The sequence below is a fragment of the Zonotrichia leucophrys genome, chromosome 18 (assembly GCF_028769735.1).
Source record: "Zonotrichia leucophrys gambelii isolate GWCS_2022_RI chromosome 18, RI_Zleu_2.0, whole genome shotgun sequence".
Lineage (NCBI taxonomy): Eukaryota > Metazoa > Chordata > Aves > Passeriformes > Passerellidae > Zonotrichia > Zonotrichia leucophrys.
The window spans coordinates 7,422,541-7,435,371 of NC_088187.1; the positions used below are offsets into that span (position 1 = coordinate 7,422,541).

General features: G+C 46.0%; 1 protein-coding gene across 1 annotated transcript in view; it reads left to right on the forward strand.

Moving 5' to 3' along the window:
- Nucleotides 1–12,831, forward strand: part of HLF (HLF transcription factor, PAR bZIP family member) — a 35,690-nt gene that overhangs the window by 15,453 nt on the left and 7,406 nt on the right. The gene's annotated exons all lie outside the window — the stretch shown is intronic.

Sequence of the window (12,831 nt, forward strand, 5' to 3'; positions counted from 1 at the left end):
AAAACACAGCAGGATTGCATCCCTCAGCTGGGACAGACAGGCAGCTTCCAGCATAAATCTGCAGCATTCTGATTCTCAGCTGAGTCCTACCCAGCCAACCTCAACCAGTGTTTTGTCCACATTTTAACATACTCTTAGGAAAATAAAAGAAATTCCCCTCTCCAACCAAACCCCTCCTTACTTCAAAGCCAGTAATGAATGTTACATTGCTGCCAGAGCAAATTTGTTGATTCCCAAACACTCCTACTGTGTCTTGGTTGGAAGGCTTAAATTGCTTGCATAATAAGTGCTGGGGATAATATAAAAAAGCTCTTTCTAGTAGAGTTCTGGTTTTCAGTACATATTATAAGAATAAATAAGTGCTCAGATGATAGCAGACAGCTGGGCTGTCCACATCTGACTGTATTCTGCATTGATTTTTAAGACAGACCATGTGCATGGCTGTTTGCTGGCTATCAATACCAGATGTGTCTACTTGGAATTCAGAGGGATTGTCAAGTGACAGTGCAGTTGTGAAACAAATAATTTTGCTCTTGATTACTGAAAATAGTAAATGAGTGGCTAGGATAAAGTGAAGAGATATTCTCAATTCCAGTAGAGAGCAAGAGGATGAAATGGCTTTCATGACTGCCGTTAACAAACAGTGACTTGGTGAATATTTTTTGGTTTTTCCTTCCTGCCTCCTGCCCAAGGAATTGGCTCCATGAGCAGCACAACCTCTGTCAGTCCTCTGATGTGTAATGAGGCTAGGAAGGGAAGAGCTGCTTTCATTGACATTGTTTTCACAAAGCTTGTTGGTAGCACTTGGGGATGCCTTGCTGCCAAATTTGCTGGAAATTGGCCAACAATTTCCCAAGCTTTTGGGAGGGGGCTGGACAGCAGGACTGCAGAAAACTCATTTCTCTGAAATCAGCTCAAAAGCAGTTGTCAAGTACCAGGGGTGCTGAAATGAAGTTTGCAAAGCAATTGAAGGAGCTGAAGGCTGTTTGATATCTTAATTCTGTACGTGACAATTAACCAGGTGCACTAGATACAGTCCTTGCCCACAGGTAGGATCCACACTGGCAGATTTCTATCTGCCCAGGACCTGTCTGGAGCACTGAAGTGTAATTTGGTGACTGCACTGATTGTTTTGGAGGTGGCTGGAAATGATCAGGAAGAAGATCTAAATATTCCTTAGCAAGAAGCAGATCTAAATACTCCTTAGCTTAGGCTGTGGCAGAGATTGATGTGGATGTCTGAGCTGTGCTGACTGAGAGGTCTGTGAAATAACCTTTGACTATAGGTAGGGCTTTTCTTTTGTTTCCTGAGTAGCCCAAGGGTGTAACTGAATATTTACTACTGTTCCACATTGCTTTTTATATTTTTAAAAGGAAGATCTGTGACTGCACGCATTGGAATGCATGTTAATAACAAAAATGGAAAAAACCCTTTCCATAATCAGAATTTTATTGAATTTTGCTTGTGCATTGAACCTCAAAGGCATTTTCCAGGCAGCAAAATGGAGGCCAAAGAGGTAGAGCCAAATTCTGGGGTTACTGAGCAAGGCAAAGCTGGGTGACCACCTCGTCCCAGCAGCTTGGACAAACCCTCTGGACCAGGTAAGGGTGGGTTGGGATTTCTGCTTCAGGAGGTCAAGCAGGTGAGGGCTGGGGTTGTGTTGTGGGTGGGCAGCAGCATCTGAGCTGGGTGTGAGTTCTGTGGAATGCAGGTGCACAAATAGCCTGGGCATGAGGAAACAAAATGTTTTCACCTGTGAATAGATGAGTTGCTTCTGCTGAGGTGCACAGGAGCACAGGGTTAGCTTCTGTAGAGAGAACATTAAAGGTGGCATGAAACATCTTCATTGTGAGACTTTATCTTAATTTATTTCTGAAAATCTGGAGCACCATAAATCTGCCAGTGCCATTTTCTTTATTCCTTATGCATTTGTAAAAGGAGAACAAATAAAAATGTTCCATAACCTTTGCTACATTAAAAAAACCAAAAGAACCACATTTATATGACACAGCTCTATTTTGTATAATTTTTTCATATCCAAAATACAGAGGGCTTTAGAATAGCTGAAGAAAAGCTGCATATCTGAGTTTAAGATAAAATAAGATGATCCTTATGACAGAGACAGCAGAAATGATGTGATACGACAGTTGCTGTAGCAACACCACCTACTTCATGAAAATCAGAGTTAACAGGAGTGTAAAAGGTAAAGCCCACATAATTTTCCAAGCCTATGAATTGCTGCTGCCCTCAGCCTGCAGTGCTTTCCAGCTGTCCAGTGCTTCTCCTTCCATGTGGACACAGAATAATCACCTTTTTCCACATGGCCAACTCCTGCAGACCCCATCCTGTGCTGGGCAGGGGCACACCATGGGAACTCTGCAGGTGACCTGGAAATAGGAGGGAAAGACCATGAAGGATTTTGTCCTGTCCTCCCCCCAAATCTCCCAAAAGCCCCAGATCACAGAATGCTGTAAGGCCTGTGCTGTCTCTGCAGACAGTGGGACAGCCCCCAGTGTAAAAAGGAAGGCAAGCAGTCAGTTTGCTTCTGTGCACCTCAGCTTGTAAAGCACTGCTGTGTTTAATGTGAATTGTTAAATGTTTTAGACATAGAAAGCCTCAGGGATAAGGGCACTTCCCCCCTCCCAAATAAGCTTAAAATAGTGGTTCTCCATCCCTCTGTGTTTATAAAATGCCAACTCCCATGTTTAAAAGCTCCTGTATGCAGAGAACTGATCAATGATTTGCCAGTGCATGCTGGCCTTAAGGTTACATTAAAATATATTATTTTTAATATATTGAAATTTTAAAAATGTATTGATTTAACATATTAATTGGGATTTTTTTGTCATTAATTGGCAGTGGAGAGCTATGCTGTGTGTGAAAGCAGGAGTAAAATCTGTATTACTTGTGGATTGGGGGAAGAGTGTTTAGAAGAAAGGGCAATCTCATATGGATCCCTTTTGCTGACATGCCTCCTGAAGGCATCACAGTAAATGCACTGCACAATAAATGAAGGGAGCTTTGATTTTTGTGTCTTGGGGCATTTTAATTTCATTTTTGACATCGATCACAATCTTCATAGGTTCAGCATGCCTGTTGCATTGAGGACATGCATAGTAGTGTGTTCAGAGGCCTAGTTCAGGGCTGTGGGCAGTTTGCAGAGGAGGTCACAAGAAGGAATGTAAGTACCAGAATTCCAGGATTTCTTCAAGGGATATTCCATCACCAGCCTTTTTCACTGCCTCTGGGAAGGTTTTGGTGCATGTTGAGCTGACTGGTCCATGTGAGAGCTGTTATGAGGCACAGAAGTCTCTGCAGGCATTACTTTGGGATTGGAGGCTCCTCAGCAAAGCATTTCTTGCCATTTTCTGGTGCTCAGTGACTCCCTCACATTTAGAAGTGAATTTATCAGTGCCCAGTGTTCAGTGCTGTAATATCTTTTAATTAGGCCTGCTTTTTGAAGCTACCTGATTTTCCTGTGTATGAAGTGCACCAAAACCTGGCTTATGCAGCTGCAGTAAAGAAGTATTTGCAGACACAGGGGTAGTGTCAATATTCAACAGCCTGTTTTCCTGGAATTTTCCCTAAGTGGCTTCGTGTTGCCTTCCTTCCTCTGCCCCCCTTTTTCAGGCTACCCAGGCTGATGCATCTGTATGGCTTAAAAATTGAGATTAATGCATCAATAGAGAAAAATCTACAACCACACAGACATTATGTGGGCTCCTTGGCAATAAAGTAGTATATATATAAAAGCAAGTTAGACTTCTGCAGTTGTTGGGCTGTAACAAACCAAGTATAATTTTTCGGGTTTTGCTGTTTGTTTGGAATTTTTTTCTCCCAAAACATATTAGGGGATCCTAATTTAAGGCAGAGAGAAAATAAAATGTACTCAGCCTTCCTTAGATTATGGGAACAGTGTGTTCCCATTCTGGCAGCTCTAATTCTTAAAACGTGATTATTTTATACAAATCACCCTCAATAAATTGTCACATAAAAAGTGTGCTTTGTTTTAGTGAAATGTAAAATGTAAAAAAAGTAAGAAGTGACTGCAACAGATAGTTCAGATTTGTGTGCACGGAGCAGATCAAAAGAGAAGAGGAGATTTTCAAGTTCTGTAACTCTGCCCAGTGACCTCTTTTCCTTCAGGGATGTATTCCAGTGCTGCTGATAGCATCTGTTGTCTGTCTCTCAGGCTCCCCATTAGCTGCTGATTGGGAGGCAGAGGAAATGTACCTGTTTCACGTGGCCTTTCCATGCCAGCTGAAATCTCCCTTGGCTGTGTTTTGATAACACACCCAGGCAGGCAGGGCTTGGGTACCAGAACTGGGTAATAGATCCATGAGTCATGGGTGGCATGTGCTGTCAGAGCTACAGGAGGGCTCTCTGCAAGACCTGTTTACTGAGAGCGTGCTGTCCTAGATAGACAAATAAACACAACAATGGGAGAGGGACTGACTTGGTCTGCAGCGTTGAAAAGCGCATTGGCAGTGGCACAGACACATCCTGGGGACAAGTGTTGTCTTTGTTTTGAGCAGAATTCCTCATGAGGGCACATTTGTGGATGGCAAGGGTCTCCCAGGGAACAAGGGGCAAGGCAAGAGCAAACAGCCTCAAGCCACACCAGGGGAGGTTCTTGCTGGATTCCAGGAGAGTTTCTGCTTTGAGAGGGTGGTTTAGCATTGGAAGGGGCTGCCCAGGGAGGTTTGGAGTCCCAGAGCCTGGAGGTGTCCAAGGAAGGCCTGGATGTGGCACTCAGTGCTCTGCACTGCTGGCAAGGTGGGGATTGGGCACAGGTTTGGCTGGATGGTCTTGGAGATCTTTTCCAACCTCTGTGATTCTGTGCTATATGAGGCTGTTACCTAAACCAGGGGCTCTGTCTCAAATCTGCTGGTTTATTAAAGTTGGGTACATAATTGTCCAAGGAAAGGAAATTAGGTGGTTTTGTCTCCTTCAGAGCAGGTTGACAATTCTGATGCTTCTCTGGAATCTTCCCTTTAAGAAAAGAATTACTGTACTTCTTGAGGAATCTTGCTGTATGTGAATTACCAGGTAACAAAAATATGCCAAAGGATGTCAAGAAGCTCCAAGATACCAGAGAACATAAGCATCTTGAACTGAGACATGCTTCTAAGCCCAGTGTAAATTAAAATTAAATACCAGTGTGAATGTTCTTCCCTGCAGCTCTTCTTCAGGCCCTGTCCCCACTGAATTCCATCTTGGCTGATCTTTGTAAGGAAGGCTGCATCCTACAGAAAAATCAGAAAGGTATTTAGGAACGCTGTGGATTTCATGCTTTCAAGATTTTATCAATTCATGATTTCAAGAATTTTAAAATCCCTGTTGGGTGTCCTGGGAGCAGAATCAAACCCTCCTCGTAGCCATTCTGCAAGGGAGTTGTTCAGAGCAGGAGCAGCTCCTGTCAGGCATCTTGCAGGGGTAGTTTGGAAAGGAATAAAAATTGGATTTCCTGGTTGTTTTCAGAGATGAGGCCTCGTTGAGCTCATCAGTGCTGGCTGAATCCGAGGAGGCTTTCAGAGTTTGGGTCTTACAGAAGACAGGAGTCTGAACTCCAGGAGATGTTAGTGGCTGATTTTACCTGCTGGTGCCTCCTATTTGTTTGTTTATTGTTTTGAAGGGCAGAACATTGCTGGGCCAGCAGGCAAAGTGTATTCCAGGCACTCCATGGTAACCACGGGCAGGGCTTGCCAGTGAGTCCCTCGAAGATCTGCAGGCACACGACTGAAGGGCACGTGTGCAGCCTTGGACAGCAGAGCCTGTCCCTTGGAAATGCAGGCTTTAATTACATTATATCCTCTTCTTCCCCCTTCTCCCATTTTGCCTGCAGCGCTCAGAGCAGCTCTGGGCTGAATCTGGGCCATTTCAGGAAGGAAGTGGTTGTCTGTAGGATCTTGGATCTTGACCTCATTTACTGCAGATGTGAGAGGATGCAGGGAACAGCAGGAGAAGAAGGGAAAATCTGGCGGGAAGGACCAAAGGATTTTGTCTGGAGAGGCTGGACTTTGCGTAAAGTTTCAGCAGAATTATGAGCAATTAATTTGATTTTGTGGATGTGTCGCACCATGTGTTTGCATCCCTTTCTGTGAGGAGCCCAGTGTGACACCTTGGGTGGCTCTCCCCTGTGCCCCACAGCTGCAGAAGCCCGTGAGAGTCCTATTTGAAATGCAGCCAATGCCTACAATATTTGCTAACCTGAGAGAATGATAATTTGATTTAAAATATCTGTACTGCTTCATCTGCAAGGGTGAGTGTTGCCCCTTCTTTCATGGAGTCTTGTGGGGAAGAAGCTGTTTCTGAAGCACACAGATGCAGTGGTTGTCAGTGCTGGAGGGAACTCCTGAAATTGTTTCTCTAAAGGAAGTTGGAATAATTTATGGCACATGTTATATGGATTTATTTGAGTAAATCAAAATGGCTGAAAGTGTCTCCTTAAAGAAGAGAAAATCCAGGTGAAGGTAGTATGTGAAACTTGGAATATTGTTGCAACCATGACTGTACTTCTGACACAGCTCTTGCACTTAATTTTAAAAACAAATTGAAAAGACAACCTAGACTTTCTCATGTCCCACTCTCACAACAGGCACATTGGAAATGAGTAGAAATGGATCTGACAGCACCCCACAGTGTCCTGCTGGTGGGACTGAGTAGAGGATGACAACTGGCCCTTGCTGTAAGGAGCTGAAGGAGGACAGGGAGGTTTGCCAGTGTTTTGTTTGTTGAAGAGAATCTGGCACTGGAGGGAATCTGGGGCTGTGTTTGTACCATCAGCACAGGCTCATCCTGCCCTGCTTCCTTCAACAGTGCTCTTCTAGTGAGTGCATTCACCACAGCCTTTGCTGGAACAGCCTTCCCCTTCCAGGCTCTCTCCCTCTCATCTGCCAGTCTGCCATCCTCACCTTCCTCTCCTCCTCACCCCCTTCTCAGCTTTGAGTCCCAATCACTCGATGAAATCCTCCCCTTCTCCTCCAGCCTGAGCATGCCCGCAGCTGGAACACGTTGCCCAGAAAAGTGGTTGCATCACAGCTCTGGAGGTTTTTAAAAAACATGGAGATGTGGCACTGAAGTCATAGTTTCGTGGTGGAGTTGGCAGTGCTGGGTTTATGCTTAGACTCGATGATCTTGGAGGGCTTTTCCAATCTAAACTGTTGTGTGGTTCTCTGAAGTAACACTGACCCAGGGGCTGCCCTCTCTTCCAGTGCACAGGCCACTAGCTCACTGCAGTGAGAAGTCTGCCAGAAATTTTTAACAGGTTCAAAACAAAGTATTTTTTGTGGAACCTTTTTCGGGAAACTGTAGAACCATTTTGGCAGAAGCAGTTGGCGCACAAGAAATCCAAACAGAATGGTTGAAATCTGGCGAAGGCTGAAGGAACTGAAGACTACATCCTCTAATGGGAAGTGTTAGACAGTCTTAATAAGACTCCCAGTCCTGTAGAGGCCTGGAGCAGGAGGCACACAATGCTGAGAGGGGAGATGACAATTCTTTCATAATTAAATGCACAAGGTTTATAAACAATGCTGATATCTTCAAAAAGTACACATTTTATAAACCCTTTTGTGTACCAGTCCTATAGCGTGTGTTAAAAGCAGCGAATTATGTTGTGGTTGCACTGAGTTGAGATCCTTCTTTCTGCAGGAAGTGTTTGCAGTCACCCCATGTTCAGCAGAATCGAGTTTGTGTAAGATAAGGAATAGGGGAATGTCCATGCCAGCTTGGAACTCTGGTCAAAATACACAGATCTCCTGTTGCTTGGGAAGAAAATAAAGCTCCTGTAATTGCTTGCATAAACACACCCAGAGGTGAAGTGTCTTCTTCATCCCAAGGCAGAGAGTGGTTTGGTTTGTCCTTCCATTTGAGGGTAGGAGGATTCCAGTGTGTGGCTTTAGTCCTATCCACCTAAATTGTTTGGTTTCTGGAAAACAACTACAATCCTAATAGCAGGGAAATTACATAGAACAAGATAGGATAGATAAAATGTTGCTTATAATATTGTAGGTGAGGAATGATTGCATGACATGGTGCTGCCCTTAGATAAATCCTGACCTCCAGAATGCCCCTTTTACTTTACCTCCTGTGGGGATTTTTGCCTGTCGTGATCCCTGAGCTCTTGCTGTGGGTTCTGCAGTGAGAGAACTTCAGGAGGCTGAAGGAGTTAATGCAGAGCTGGATGACAGATCAGTCCAGGACAGGCTGTGATTTGGAGTAAGGGAACATCCCAAATAGCTGGCCAGCTGCCAAGGGGATAGATGGCTTGGAAAACATACAGGGAGGGCTCTGGAGTAGCTCTGGGTGAGGATTATCTGTCAGTTTAACCACTGTGCTGCAGAGCCTGACTGACACACACAATGTGCCTTCCGTTTATATAAAGAAAAATGATTAGCAAACACATGTTTTATCTCTGGGCTGCTAATAAATTGAGTAGGAAACTCCTCTTTTTATTTCCCTCCAATGTGTGTAAAAAATAGGGAAAAATATTTTGATTAGAACATTTTCACTCCCTTTTCTTCCTCTCGGTGCTGTTCTCCAGCCAGCTGTTGAGCTGATGAGGAGTGTAGAAGGGCTGTGAGAAGGGAGATTTTCTGAAAATCAGACACATTTCTATGGGAGTTGAATGATTCAGAATTGTGTTCCACATAATTTACCAGGGATCTCTCGCAGTACAGATAAGAAGTCTGCCAAGCAGTAGTGCAGCTGAAGAGGTTATTTCCGTCCTCACTCTCCTGGGCACAGCTGGTAGGTGGGATGTTTCAAAAAGGGGAAATTAAGAGTCAGGATGTGGTGATTGAACTCCCTATGATACCAGATCAGCATTTGAGGTTTTGTAGGTATACAAAAATGCTGCTGTACTTTTGAACGGGGAATTTTAATTATTGCAAGGAATTTAAAGCTTCTATTTTTTTTTTTACCAGCAGTCTGGTCACGTAGATGACACAAGGGAATGGCCTCAGTCCACTTCTCTCTGAAAAAGGAATCACACTGAAAATATTGCCATTACATTGGACTTCTCACTGGCAGTCTCTGCTGGGAGGAGGAGGACGACGACTGAAAGGATTAGAACAGCAAACTTTCTTTCAAGTCCTTTTTTATGGAAAATTTTCCACTATGCTAATATCTGCCAGAGAAACACCAAAAGCGTTAGCAAGGGCAAGATGTTAGGGCAGCAGAATTGCTGGGGTTGTCAAAACCTGCTGGTCCCTTTGCCAGGAGACACCTGGAGCTGTGTCTGTCCTGGCATTCTCCTCCTTGCTTGAGTGGAGCTCTATAAGTGGGAAAGGCTCCAGACAAAAGGCCAGTGTTGACACAGTTGTGGTCTCTCCAGGCCATGGTTGAGACACATCACTAGGGTGGTATGAGGGGAAGTTTCCATTAACAATTGTTCCCGGCTCGCTTCCACCACCACCACCACCGTGGAGCTCTGCAGCTGGATTTCCAAAAGAGCTTAATGCTCAAGAGTTCTCATTTCAGCAACTTAAATAGAGGGGCTAAGTTCTTTCCAAAACACTTGGCAGTCATCATCCCCCATTGAGAACAAAGCTTAAGCACATTAAACAGTCCAGCCACTTCACTGTTGTGAAAATTTGGCCGCTGTTTGTGAGCACAGAGTGTTTAAATAATGCAGAGCCTGGCAGAGGCATCTGGCTCCCGTGCTGGGCACTGAGGGGCCTCACCTTGCAGCGTGGGTTTCCTCCTTGGCCGATTCCTTGTGCATCAGAGCCTCCGAGCAGCCCTTTGTGGCTGTTGTGACAGCTGGGAAACTTGCTGATGCAAGGATTAGTCGGCTGCTGGGCACATGACATTCAGATTGCTGTGCTTATTTGACCTACCTCTGATTGCGAGGAATTCGGCGCATAAAAATAACAGCCCGAACAAATTTGGCAGGAGGATGCGGAGCGAAAGTGCCGCGCACAGGCGGGGAGAGGAGCCCGGGGAGCGATGTGAGGCGAGGCCGCGCTCTGCGCTCCCGCAGCGACAGCGGAGCCAGGGCCAGCGCAGCCCACGCTGTCCCCTTGGATTGTGACAGCACCGCAGAGATGTCATGGCCCCTGGCCAGCAAACTAACGAAGACAGGTTCCTGGCTTGCACTATTGGCGAAACTTGATAGAATAAATAAAAAGGTCCTGGGTGCCAGGAGTTGCCCAATGTAAAATGCTGGACAAAGCGTTTCTGGTTTTTCTGCCTGGGGCTTGAGGTACCCTTGTTAAGTCTGTTGTTCTTGACGGAATTGCTGATCGTTTGCAGGAGCATGATGGAACAGAGACTGGCAGAGGTGTGTGTGCCATGTGGGTGTAGGAGATCTCACAGGGCTGCACTCTTGGGGCTCCTCATGATGGTGTTCAGACACATGGTTTGTTCAGGCTTTGGTGAACAGCATTCCCTTTGAACGAGCCTCTCACTGGCACTGGAACATCTTGGACCTGAAGGGCCAGGTCTGTAGTTGTGAGAGCTTCCTAAAGCAGGGGAGAGGAAATGTGTGCGTGGAGGGAGCAAGGCAGGACCTTGCCTGCCGTGTCTTCTCCCGGACCGCTGTGGAGGTGCATCGCTCTTTGTTTTGCTCTTGTGTTGCTAAAATGCAATGCCTCGATTTCCCATGTCTAAAAGGAGCATTTTTGCCCTGTTTTTAGGGTGATACTGTAAAATTTCTTGCGGCCAGTGTCTACAGAGCTCATGTAATTGTGTAATATGGCACGTTATGGATAAATGATAATATGCAAACTGATCCTGTATATCAAGAACTTTAGCAATATTTAAATACGTGGGACAATTAGAAAGCTGGGCCAGATTTCACAATCCATTTTACTTTTAGAAACACCCTGCAGGCTCACCAGAAATATTATAAAAGTGCTCAGAGCTCGTGTCTTGCTTCATTTTTATCAGTATTACAGAAAGTGCACCATTTGTAGGTGCATCCATCTGTGTATTTGTCTGCATTAAGGAATTCCTGGCTGCTCCGGAGCAGCAGATTTTCCTGTGTTTCGTCCTTGAAAGGAGCCCGTGGCAGCCCATCCATCCATCAGCGATGGATCGGCCCCACGGCCGGGTGCGCGTCCCTGGACAGGAGGTGACCCGGGCGGGGAGGTGACAGCGGGCGGGGAGGTGATTCAGGCCCGCACTCCGCCGTCTCCAGGAGGGATGAAGCGTGGGGGAAGCCGCTCGGGGCCAGAGCCGTGCGGGCCGAGCCTCCCTCCCCGCGGCTGTCCCGGTTATCGCGGAGCGCTGCGCCGGGAACGCGCCCGGCAGGCCGGGGAAAGGCCGCTGCCGCTTTCTGGCTGTACTAACGGGGTGACAGCTGGAAACGGCACGTTCCTGGCCCCGAGAGCGGGGAGCAGCCCTGGCACCCCGGTTCCCGGCTGCATTAACGGGGTGACCGCTGGAAACGGCACGTTCGTAGCCCCGGGAGTGGCCCTGGCACCGCCGGTTCCCGCCTGCATTAACGGGGCACAGCGCAGCCCCATTCCCAGCCCCGGGAGCGGGGAGCAGAGCTGGCACCCCGGTCCCCCGCTGTTCTAACGGGGTGACACCTGGAAACGGCACGTTGCTAGCCCCGGGAGCGGCCCTGGCACCCCGGTTCCCGGCTGCATTAACGGGGCACAGCGCAGCGCCGTTCCCAGCCCAGCCGGGGCGGCAGCGCTCCGCAGCGGCACCGTGCGAGCAGCAGCAGCATCCTTCCCTCGCACTCCCTCTCCTCTCCATCTATATTTTGGTAACTTTGATCCTCCTTTTCTCCTCTCCCTAGCCCTCACCAGCCTTTCCTGGAAGCTGATTTTATCAGCTCTTATATTAGAGTTACAAAAGCTCTCCCTTAGCAAGCCCTGCGCGGTGCAATTCCCCCGGTGCGTTTTCCGTGCAGTTCCCATATTATTAAAATAAAAACTACATTGTTAATGCTGGCCTTGGAATTAGAAATGGCATGTAATGTTTACTGTTTTACACCCTAAATATTGCAGACATGGGCACAAGTAAGGAAACGTTACACAGCCACAGGATGTTTTTGTAGTTATCATGAAAGCCGTCATATTGCTAAAGTCAAAGTGAATTAGCAAATAGCCAAAATGATAAAAGAATATCTGCTTCAATCAGAAGGCCTCCCTCTGAAGTCTGTGAGGCTTCTACTTCTGAGGCATGTGAAAACTTCTGAAAATTCTGCCCCCGGGGATAGTCCATGTTTAGGCAGCTGACTTCAGGATCCTATTTTTGGAGCCTTTGGTTGAGATTTTAAATTGGATTTTTAGTGGGAATGGTGCCCAAATTGGTGCTGTAGGATCTTGAAGGCTTTATCTAAAATCAAAAAGAGAAAAATGGGAGGTATATCACTCATTTTCTGGGGATATGCTCCTTTGTATTAGATTTTATATACCATAAAAGAGAAATGCAACATCGATAAGTGTCTTTTTAATTTTTGCAGAGCATCTTTAAGGAATCATTGTAGCCTTCCATATCACTGGTTTCCTTCACTGTCTTTTAGAATATCCCTGGTAGGATTTAATAAAGAATAAATAGCTGTCTCCTTGGAGTGCTTCAGCACAGCTAAAAGTACATTTTTATAAGATGCTATTCGTGGCGTGTACAGTACATTGTTTGATTGTAGAATAAACATCCCCTCAGAGGTATAACTGTGAGGGGTTACAGCGTGCTGATAGATCTGAACTAAATGACAGAACTTCTGATCTGTTCCTGAGGATGGGATCCTAATGAAGTGGCTCAGGTTGGAGCAATATATCTTCTGCCTGCAGTCCAGTGCAGCTCAGTGTTGGATTCAGTCATGTTACATTGGAATCCAAGATTAGCAACCAGAGTTAGGAACAGATTCTGAAA